Source organism: Hylaeus anthracinus, unplaced genomic scaffold (genome assembly GCF_026225885.1).
Source record: "Hylaeus anthracinus isolate JK02 unplaced genomic scaffold, UHH_iyHylAnth1.0_haploid 11994, whole genome shotgun sequence".
Classification (NCBI taxonomy): domain Eukaryota; kingdom Metazoa; phylum Arthropoda; class Insecta; order Hymenoptera; family Colletidae; genus Hylaeus; species Hylaeus anthracinus.
In genome coordinates this window covers 15,286,813-15,298,077 of record NW_026534341.1, presented here as the reverse complement: position 1 = coordinate 15,298,077, position 11,265 = coordinate 15,286,813, and the positions used below count along the sequence as shown (strand labels likewise).

At 31.5% G+C, this 11,265-nt stretch overlaps 1 protein-coding gene across 1 annotated transcript in view; it reads left to right on the top strand.

The window, feature by feature from the left end:
• The first annotated feature begins 6,573 nt into the window (after positions 1–6,573).
• LOC128888569 (putative fatty acyl-CoA reductase CG5065) overlaps positions 6,574–11,265 on the top strand; it is a 25,246-nt gene continuing 20,554 nt past the window's right edge. Inside the window, exon 1 of the mRNA XM_054145555.1 lies at positions 6,574–6,720. The gene's annotated coding sequence lies outside the window, so the exon portion shown is untranslated. The remainder of the gene's footprint in view (positions 6,721–11,265) is intronic.

Genomic DNA, 11,265 nt, shown 5'->3' with positions numbered 1-11,265 from the left:
GCTGTAAAAAATGAAACAATTATCGAGGTGATAGTGTGATAGAAATATTTTAATTGAAGACTAAACAAATTGAAATACAAGAACATATTTGAGAAGCAATTGCAAAGAAGTTTCTCTTAGAAATGGATGGAAGAACTCTTTAGAAATGGAGTTACTTCATATTTCAAAATAGATAATTATTGTAAAAAAATATAATAATTGCCGAGGTGATAGTGTGATAGAAATTTTTTCGTTGGAAAGACAAATTGAAGTAGAAGATAATCATTTGAGACAGGCGGAAACACGTCGTTATCTACCTCCTTTCTTGCTTCTACAAAAACACATTCTAATTTATCCATTTCTGAGTATTGATTTGTTTAGCAATATGATCTCAAACAGCGATGTTGTAACTTTATTCCAAAAATAATAATCGAAAGCAACTTTCAAAAACCTGCTCGGATCCTTTTGGAAAGGATCTATACAATTTCATAACTCCACGTTGAGTCATTTTCAATTAATATGAATAGAGACATCTTCCACTTGGAAACATAAAAATTCTTTTCTAGACGCAGTTATTTGTTTTTTATAGGCATGATTTCGTTTGTGCAAGTTAATAGTCCCTTTTAAATTATTTTTAATTATTTATATTGACACTTTTATTTTACATGTTAGTATTCCAATAAAAGTACTTTGAAAATTGTAACGTAGAATCGTGAAAATATAATTATGAAAAATATATTGAAAATCATGATATATCCACAAATATTATATGCGCAATAAAATTTAATGAAATATTGAATTATATCTTTGTAATTAGAGAGAGAAGGAGTGAACTAATTTGTCAGACAAATTAATACTCTGCTACAAGAATTGTCTCTAAAAAATTCCAATAAAGACGTCGTTAATAGTTTTCTTTTATTTAATTAAGCAATTATAATACAATCAATCCACATAGAGAATTATAAGCAATTTATAGCATTATGAGAAATGCGATTCTGTATTTAGTTAATTAAATCTATTGCAAAGTTCCAGAGGATAGTATCTTTTCAATCTACGTGCGTGAAGTCGTTAATAATTGATCCATTTTTATGTCCCAATTCCAGAAAAATCATCACGTTTGGAAAATAAACGCGCAGTAGAACAACGAAACGAAAATCGAGCGTGCAAGCGGAGTTGAAGTGCTCCGAGACATGCGAGTCTCGTATGTTCGGTTTGCAAGTGCAATCGTGAGGATTAGAACGTGATAGTTGAAGCGAGAAAGTGAGAGTGAAAATGAGAGTGCTAGAAGAAAGACTGGCGTGTACCGTGAATGAGCGAGACCCAACGAAGAAGGTATTTCGACATTCCAGAATACCGAATGTTCTCTGCGCAACAACTCGCTGACAGGTGCGTTATTTCTATACGACTTTTTGGTTTCGTCACGAGCCACGATTTGTCTCTCAAGAGACTCGAAAACGTCGCAATTTAACGATTACCATCGACATACGTGGGACTGATCAGGTACATCGTTCACACTCGTTTAGGTATTATTCGTAATATCCCTGTTAGTATTAAGTTTCGTCAAATTTTATGCTAAATGTTAGAATTATTATAAAGGCCGTATTTTTCATACGTTGACTGCCGCACAGTGGGCGAAATCGACCAAATCTCCGTCAAAATCGTAGAACTCTTGACAGAAATGAGATAGAGCAATGATTCTTGGATGAAATTAAAGTTGAAACTTCGCAGATTAAGGGAAAAATATAGAGAAAGTGATGCGGGGAATGTTTGACCTTCCACTCTTTCACCAAAATCTAGTTCAGCTCCTAGATCCAAATTTTTTTATAACTTGCCACACGTGATTTCTTATAGATTTTGAAATGCCGAATTCAAATCTGGCCGCGAAATTTGTCTGACTAGCATTTCAGAAAGTTGAGTAAAAAGCGATTTAAATGAAAAAACCGTTTAAAATTGTGTTTTTTTTTGTTCAAATATCTTAATATTATAATACTAATTAATATAAATATTTATTTATATAAAATATCAAATAATAAATATAAATAAAATAATATGTTAATCCTACATAATGCTGTACGATAGTAATAGTGTCCTAGGTTTAAATCTCGTCATCGCTCGACGCTCAATCTTCACTCCCACTTTCTACAGTCATTTGGCTGCAAGGTATTTTAAATTAAATATACATTTTTCCATAATTACACTCTTATTTATGGAGGAAGTACAGGAAATTTTATTTCTGGTGATACATTTATCTTCTTATATGTCTGTACTCGTTCTTCAACAAGTATTAATGATATTTTTAGGTCGGTTAAATATATTGCTCTATTACAAATATCTAATAACCTATTCCTCCTACTATTTTGCCATGAGTGGGATGTCATATGTTTCTTTATGTTGGAACCTCGATGAGACCACTAAAGGCGACGAACGTACAAGCACACGTAAAACGCTGCTTGCCGGTTAGTACTAAACTAGTTATAAAACTCGAATTCGGACAAACTCAGAAAAGTTCTCTTTTGGATTGTAATCACAAATTTCTGACGAATCCACTGAGACTAAAACCAACCTTTAGACTTATAACAAAATCCTTAATGAAGGAGATAAAATTATAAAGAAAACTAATACATTATTCATCATTTTCAAATATTGATATCTATATAAATATAGATGATAATCAAGTAAGCATAAATAAGTTGACCATAAATATGGAAAAATGTATATTTCGAAAGATTGTACGTCGAGTGGTGATGAGATTTAAATCTAGGACACTATTACTATCGTACAGCATTATTTAGGACTAACATATTTTTTTATTTATATTTATTATTTCATATTCTATATAAATAAATATTTATATTAGTATTATTAAGATATTTGAACGAAGAAACTGTTGCACTGTTTTTAAGGGCCTATAAACTAGTGTGAAACAATTTTCAAAAACAATTTTTTTTTTCAAAAATTAAGCCCCTCGTTGAAATTTTTAAAAATTTTGATTTACTTCTGGATCAGTGAAAGTATTTTTTTATTCTGAATCCAACAGTATGTATGAGTTTATGATTGGCATACTGGCAAATGATGTAATATGGTAAAATTGTCGCTCTATTAATCGATATTGGAACGGAAAAAGTAACGTTTGTGATTAAATTAGTTAGTTTCAATACTTTGGTGGATGTTTACACACTATATATAAATATACTATACATATTTACATACACACACGCGCACACGCGCAAGCATATATGATTAAATCGATAATTGCGATTTTTGACTTTGAGCACTTACTTTAATTTTCTCTATTTCCGTTATTAATGAAAGTATTTTAAACAAAATTTGTACATCTCGATAAGATATAAAATTGTTGTTGAATACATTTTTTCAGAAAAAGAATATGTTCTGAGGATCGCTCTTCTTAAACTATTTTTATTCTTTACTTTAGGAATCTTTTTCTCATAAATAATATAAGTAGCTCCTATATGTCATTTGACAAAATATGCTTCATTTTGAGCGAGGATATGAATAATAATGTTTACAGACAATTTTAGATTTTTACTCAAAATCGACGGGCAACACCGTTGCAAAATCTTAAAAACAACTTTCTTCCATTTAAAAAAAAATTGTATTTTAACTTTAGTAAAAATATTTCTATATGTTTTTTGTAGGATTCCCTGAGATCTATCTATCTATCTATCTATCTATCTATCTATCTATATCTACCAAGAGGATTCAATCCGATTGGTCAACTCGTTTCGGAATAAGAAGCAATACAAAATTTTTCGTTTTTTTACAAAAAAAAACGGGTAAAAAATGAGAAATCCCAAAATTTTTTGATAATGGTACCACTCCGAAGACATGCTCTACAAGATGCAACAGGTTTCATCCCAATTGGTCAAGCCGTCTCTCGAATACCATACATAAAAGAAAAATACAAAACAAATAAATATACATGTCGAATTGAGTAACCTCCTCCTTTTCGAAGTCGGTTAAAACACGATAAATTAAAACTCTTTGTGTTCAACACTTTAGGAAAAAAATTGTACATTTTTCTTTTTTTTTTGACCCAACAATTTAATTATAAGAAACGAAACCATACAATTTTTAATTTTCCCTTCAACCACAATTTTGAAGTGAGCACATATAGTTTTAAAATACAAAGAAGAAAGAGGATACAGAGAATTCATTTCTACAATTGTAATCTATTAGAAGAACAACAATAAGTAGTTAGTCAACTAAACTTTGTATATATACAGTCTTGTCTAAATTAAATGTTCATTGAAGAAATTTGTCTAAATTAAATTAAAAGTTTATTCATGTATGTACATATTCATAATGTAACATTTTCATATATTTTATCTTTTACTTAACAAACCTTACATGTGTATATATTTATAATAAAACATTTACTTAGAAACATCAGACCTACCATTTAATTTAGACAAATTTCTTCGATAGACATCGAGGGTGCGATAAATTATGGGACTGACTGTCATTAAACGAACACAGTGTTCGACAGAGATGGGGGTATTTATATTCATAAATATGAATATGAATAAATTCACATTTTTATTTATAATGAACTCTTCATTAAATAACGTTAATCACTTACTTACATTGTTTACTATCCCACACAGAATCGTTTTCACTCCAACCAAATGGGTAATTACAAAAATTATGTAATTTATGCAAATAAAACATACATTGTTGTTACAAATCATTGTTGTTACTATTATAAAAAACATTATAGTTGTTTTAATGAACACGTATGCGAAACCCTGGAATATGTATAAGCACCTTGGATAATATAAATAAAAATAGGATATAAATAAAATGTGAACAATAACTCGTTATTCACATTTTTATTCACAAATCCGCGTCGTGTGAATTTATTCATATTCATATTTATGAATATAAATACCCCCATCCATGGTGTTCGATAGCACTGGTATTATTAAAACTCCATCAAAGAGAACTTGAAAGTGACTTTTTCGGATGAATTGCCCGCAAAAAATTAAAAAAAACTACGTTAAAAGTGAGTCGAGTTCGCATTTGCACCTTTCCGGAATTAATCTCCGTCAATAGCCTTCGCTTGTCCGTGGTAACGTTTCATTCGCGTGTTCCTTGCTCTCCGCCTCCTTCAGCCTCACGGCAAGCACTCTCCTAAGTTAGAGGAGGAAACGGGCCAGCTAAGAAAGTGAAATTGCGTCACACGATAGAGGTCGACGTAGCTCCGTGGCTTCGATTATGTTCGCCAATGGCCAAAACGTTTCTTGGATACAGCCACCTCTCTCAATTTTCACGAGTATTCATTATAATAAATGTCATACACGGATCATTGATCATACTTCGAGAAAACTTGCAACTAAGATTTAATTCTAAACATTTACGACATGCCTTGTTTTATGTAAAAGAAAGTCATATTTATTGTTTACATAAAATGTTCACTTATAAACTGAAATGTTATCTTATGTTTACGTAGATCTTTACGTTTGCAACAGATGGCAGTATAATTATTTATCGTTAACTACGTGTACTTTGTAAGTTTTTAAGGAGGTGTTCTGGTTTAAACGACCGAAACATCATCGATTTTCTAGAATTCTTTGTTATTTAAATGGTAAGGAATATTCAATCAAGACTTTCCCTATAATATTAAGTAATGCTAAAACTACATACTTGTATTTTTTCATTGACAATTGTTTTACAATAAATATTGAAATGTAGGCCTCAACGAGCTGCGTACCTTTCGCGACAGATAATTAGAGAAGATAAAATAATTTAATATATTTTTCAAAATTGCTTGCAATTTAAATTTCAGATAATTCAGCACTTATTGTTAGATAAAGTGGTCATCGCGAAGTACTCGTGTAGGCATAATGACAACGCCGCACAGTGGTCCGGATCGAGAAATTTAGTGACATTTAACGAAAAAGTCAACATTCTCACATAGATGTATGATGAATGTATATTGCTTTGTAAATGTCTGGTAATCTCAGAAATGAAAACTTAATAAAATTGAATAAAAGCCGTAAGTGTAATAGACAATTAAAGTTGAAAGTTTTGAAAACAACTTTCTTCGCAGAAAAAATTACCTGTTTTGTTTAAGGTGCCCTAATAATTCTTTTCAATATTTTTTTTTCAATTTTTGTTTAAATGAAAGGTATATCGTTAAATTACAAATTATCAGTGTCACTTAAAAGTTACTGTACATAATGTATTACAAATGTTACGTTGAATGTAATAAAGAAAATTCTTAAAGTTATTAGTAATTGGCAAGGAGTATCTTTTGAGTCTTAAGAGATCACAAAATTCTACAACATCGAATATCTTCAGCATACTCTCTCCTATATAATTATACAAGAATTATTTCCTACTTCGTCCTACTTTACAAGTTATTATTCTTCAAAGCTGTGCATATCGCTGGGTGTTTCAGTCACCACAATGTAATACAAAATCCTTCAGATTGAAACACTTCAAATGTTTATGCTATGGTACAGATAAGAGTTCGACTAGGCTTTTCTCTTTCGATGTGCATTCAGTTGATCCGAAGCCTTACCAGCGTGAACAGTGACATTTATTTGAGCATTATATTCTATCTTTTTTTCCTATTGTTAAAATCTTGTATTGCGTAGTTTTTATTTAATGTTTATCTCGATATAGTTTTTTTTCTTTTACATTATTTACTGTAGTTTAATTATTGTTTAGTGAAGTGATTAGTAATTACGTTTCTGTTATATATTTCACTTATATTTGGTAAGTACCTACTTAAATACATGGACATTTGTTACGTGTGGTACTTTCTGTGTTTAAGTCTTCTTCTTTTCTTATTCGGGCATTTGTTATTTAATAAGAATGGACGCTTTTCATACAAATTTAGATTTATTTATGACGTTAAGAAATTCGTCCAAAGATTTAAATGACTATTCATTTTTATATGAGAAAGTATGTAAAGAAATGAATATGCCATTAGAAACATCAAATTTGTTAAAAACGAATTTAAAAAAGTTTGTTTCTAATTTAAAACAGAAATGGGTGCAATCTCGTTATATACAGGACAAATTTTTAAAACGTATCGAAAAATGGTGTAAATTGGGTGTATTTGCAGTACATTGTTGAAAGGGTATGTTGTACGAAACGTGTAAAAGGCATTCAAAACATCTGATCCATGCATGGAGAGTAGAAAGGCCAAATGAATAATTGTTAACATCGCACACTTTTGAATTTTCCAGATCCAAATCATTCACTTCGGTTGGTTTAGCCTTACAAACATAACAACGCATTGCAGATTTCGTATTAGTAAGGGCATTGCAAATTTTATTATCCACCATTGTAAGGAGCATTACATATTCTATTTGTACATTATTTATTTTAACCGGCTTAGATTTACTATTTCATGATTAATGGTATTTGTTGTGTCATCTATAATTTGCTGGGTTTCTTTAACAAATTCGAATTTAATTGAGCGACAAAACCATGGTATATATTCTAAAAATTACGCCAAGTACATGAAAAAGTGGAGGACGTAAAGAGTAATCATAGAAAAATAGAAGTTCCCCCTAAAAAAATTCAAGAAAGTAGAAAAAGATGTGAAATCGAAATGAAGGTGCTTTCCAGCAAAGTGCAAAGGCGACAGACACTGTATAACACAATGAAAAATTCGGTGCTTTCCAACTATGCGCAGCTAAAATGCTGTGTTCAACAGTATAGACGTTCAGACCCTAATGACAACTCATGTAAAGTGACTACTCCGCACTTTTGCGGTGAAATGAAGAAGCTAAATAGTGTATCAACCACAAACTGAGATTGTTTAAAAATTTGTCTAGATGTCCGTGGCCTAGATGTCAAATGCTTGGCGTGGCCAGGCAAGGTCAAGGTTTTGATGAATAAGAATTATTTTAAAATGTAAAATAATGAAAATGTACTCATATTGTCAGCGTTTTAAACTGACAAATTATCTGAATGCCTGTGAGAGGAGGGGTATTTGCGTCAATGAATGTCCTTAGAAATATTTTAAAATACAATAAAATGAAAATGTACTCATATTGTTAAAGTTTTAAATTGACAAATTATGTGAAAGTCTGCGAGAGAGAAAGTATGGGTATTGATGATCTGAGAATGCTTTGCCTGGCCACGCGAAGCATTTGACTTCCAAGCCACGGACATCTAGGCAAATGTCTAAACAGTCTCAGTTTGTGGTTGATACACTATTTAGCTTCTTCATTTCACCGCAAAAGTGCGGAGCAGTCAGTTTACATGAGTTGTCATTAGGGTCTGAACGTCTGCACCGTTGAACACAGCATTTTAGCTGCGCATAGTTGGAAAGCACCGAATTTTTCATTGTGTTATACAGTGTCTGTCGCCTTTGCACTTTGCTGGAAAGCACCTTCATGTACTGGCAGCTCATTTCGATTTCACTTCTTTTTCTACTTTCTTGAATTTTTTTAGGGGGATCTTCTATTTTTCTATGATTACTCTTTAAGTCCTCCACTTTATCATGTACTTGGCGTAATTTTTTTACTTTTTTGAAGTTTTTTATAGGGATCTCACTTCTTTTTACAAAGATAATTTCTATAGTGAATGACTTGAAATAATAGAAAATGGGGGATCAGTTTGAATCCTTTAAGGTTTCAAAAGTACGCGGATCGCATTGCAGGAAGTCTCATTGCAAGAAATTTATTAAAGAAAAAATGTAATCACTTTATCAGTAACATTTAAATGCAACAAGACTTTCTGTCATGTGTCGTAGGTACTTTTGAGAAATTAAAGGACTAAGTCTGACCTCTCTTTTTCTATATTATTGTAATACAATAAATTATGTGTTACAAATAGTGGATTTCTGTTCATTTTCTCATTATTTAAATTTCTTGCAACCAAACTTTCTGCCATGCATTGTGTGTACTTTTGAAAATTCTAAGGACTGAAACTGATATTGCAATAAGATTAATTGTGCGTTACAAATAGTGGATTTCTTTTTTCATTTCTCGCTTTATCTTTAACATTTAAATTTTTTGCAGTGAGACATCCTGCCATGCGTTCTATATACTTTTGGAAACTTAAAGGACTGAAGCTGGTCTCTTTCCTATATCTGGCGTCAGACACATTATATATATTGTAGACTCTACGCTTACTATAATAAAAGACAAATGTATTTTTATTTTAAGCTCTACATTAATTTGCAAGTAAAATAAGGTTTGTATGTGTTATTTACAAATAAAATTAATGTCATATGAATAACGCACAATTTATTATATTACACTACCAGTTTCAGTCCTTTAAGTTTTCAAAAGTACGCACAATGCATGTCAGAAAGTCTTGTTGTAAGAAACCAAATGTCATAAATTCAAACTGACAGCTACAGGTTAGAAATGAACGAGCGGCATGAGTGACAGCCATATTACAATTTCGACCGACGAGCCTTAGAGCTCTTTTACACGACGATACGCGTATTGCGATACGCGTATGCGATACGTATCTGCTAACAAGATACTTATGCGATACTGTATCCAACTAATTTCGTAGCTCGGTGTTGATCATTTGTTTTTCAGTTAAATATATCTTCTCGTTTGAGAAACACGCGTTCTTAGTTAGTGAAAACCTTTCTGAAATAATGGATGAGATTGAAACTTTATCCATTTTGTTTCTACATAAAAAAGCTACTAAAAGGAGAAAAGTTAAGAGAAAATATTGGGTTCATCCTATTAATAATATAAGAGAAGAAACGGGAGCTTTTCATATTTTATTCGAAGAACTTTGTGACGATTCATGTAAATTCTTCAATTATTATGTCTGAAATTTTTTTATGAGGAAGGTGAACGAATTCGACGATACTGCGCAGCGTCGCGTGAATGCTCGCATCTATTTCAATGTTTCGTCGGCCGCCCCGACGCAGAAAAAGTTGCCGGCGGCCGACCAACCGCGGATACCGAAAATCAGTATCGCGATACTGTATCTCGCGAGAATCGCCGTCTGAACGCTTCCATAACATTATGTGTACCATCGGTATTCTGCATACGCGTATCGTCGTGTGAAAGAGCTCTTACCGACTGATTCCGAGAGTCGACGAATCGGCGAATGGCCTTAGTTCCTATTGGCTAAGTGTTGACGAAAAGAATAAGAATAAGAATAAGAATAAGAATCAGAATCAGAAGAAAAATCTACAATTTCTGACCGATTCATGACATGATATTACGATATTTCAGTTGTACATAGACCGATTTTATTGATTTTGGTTTTATTAGAAAGCTTATATGCGATTTACATTAGAAAAATGCCTTTAGATTTAGAAAATACAGCAGGCGTGACGAGATATTAATGACAGAAGTTTTGGGTTAGGTTGGAATCGCGTTTTCTCGAGTAAAAGATACGCGGTAGCGCCAGCGCCAGGCATATACGGGGAGGCTATTTTTTCATGTACTTGGCGTCGAGACGCTACCGCGTCTCTAGATACCCTAAAGTTTATGAAAAACAAATAAAATGAGTTAAAAGTTATTAAATACAAGTTGATATTTATATTTCAGTAATATTTATGTGTCTGTTCAAACTCCTCGTACACAGCTAGAGCTGCATGTAAAATTATCAAAACATTTCCTTATATAGCTCTGTATACACTGTATCGATCATAAAATTTTCAATATTTATTTGAAACATGTATAATAATTATTTTCAAGTTTATTATTTGACCAGTGTATTAATATATTAATAATAAATACATATATGTATTTAATATGTTTGTCTGATTATGTCTGAACGAGACTAGGGTAAATTTTTCCTTAAAGTATCTTTAAAATGAAGAAACGAACCCCGTTTGCCTATTTTTGCGTATTGAAAAGATATTAATAATATAATACTATATGTATTTTCATGCAGATAGTTAAGGGGAATACTCAGGATCAAAAAAAGCTATCTATGTGAATCTGTTGTAAAAAAAATGTCTTGAATTAAGTTCATTGCATGTGTTAATAACATTTTATAGTTAATAACAAATTGTTATTAACAAATAAATACATTTAATGCTAAAATAGAATCTATACTACTTAATCAGCGAAATACATACATTGTTGGAAAAACAAAAAATATTTAAAAAAACACAAAAAACCTTTTCTTAGACTGGTACCTTGTCGCGGTGAAAAACCTTGTAATTGCATCCATTTTTAAATATAATTAAAATAGCAATTAAACCAAATCCAGTCACTATTTAATTCAAAGATAATGTTCAATATTATCAATCCAGAAATCACCATTAATACATATACAGGGTGTCTACGTATAAGTCCGGACATACGCAGGGTGTCAATTCTA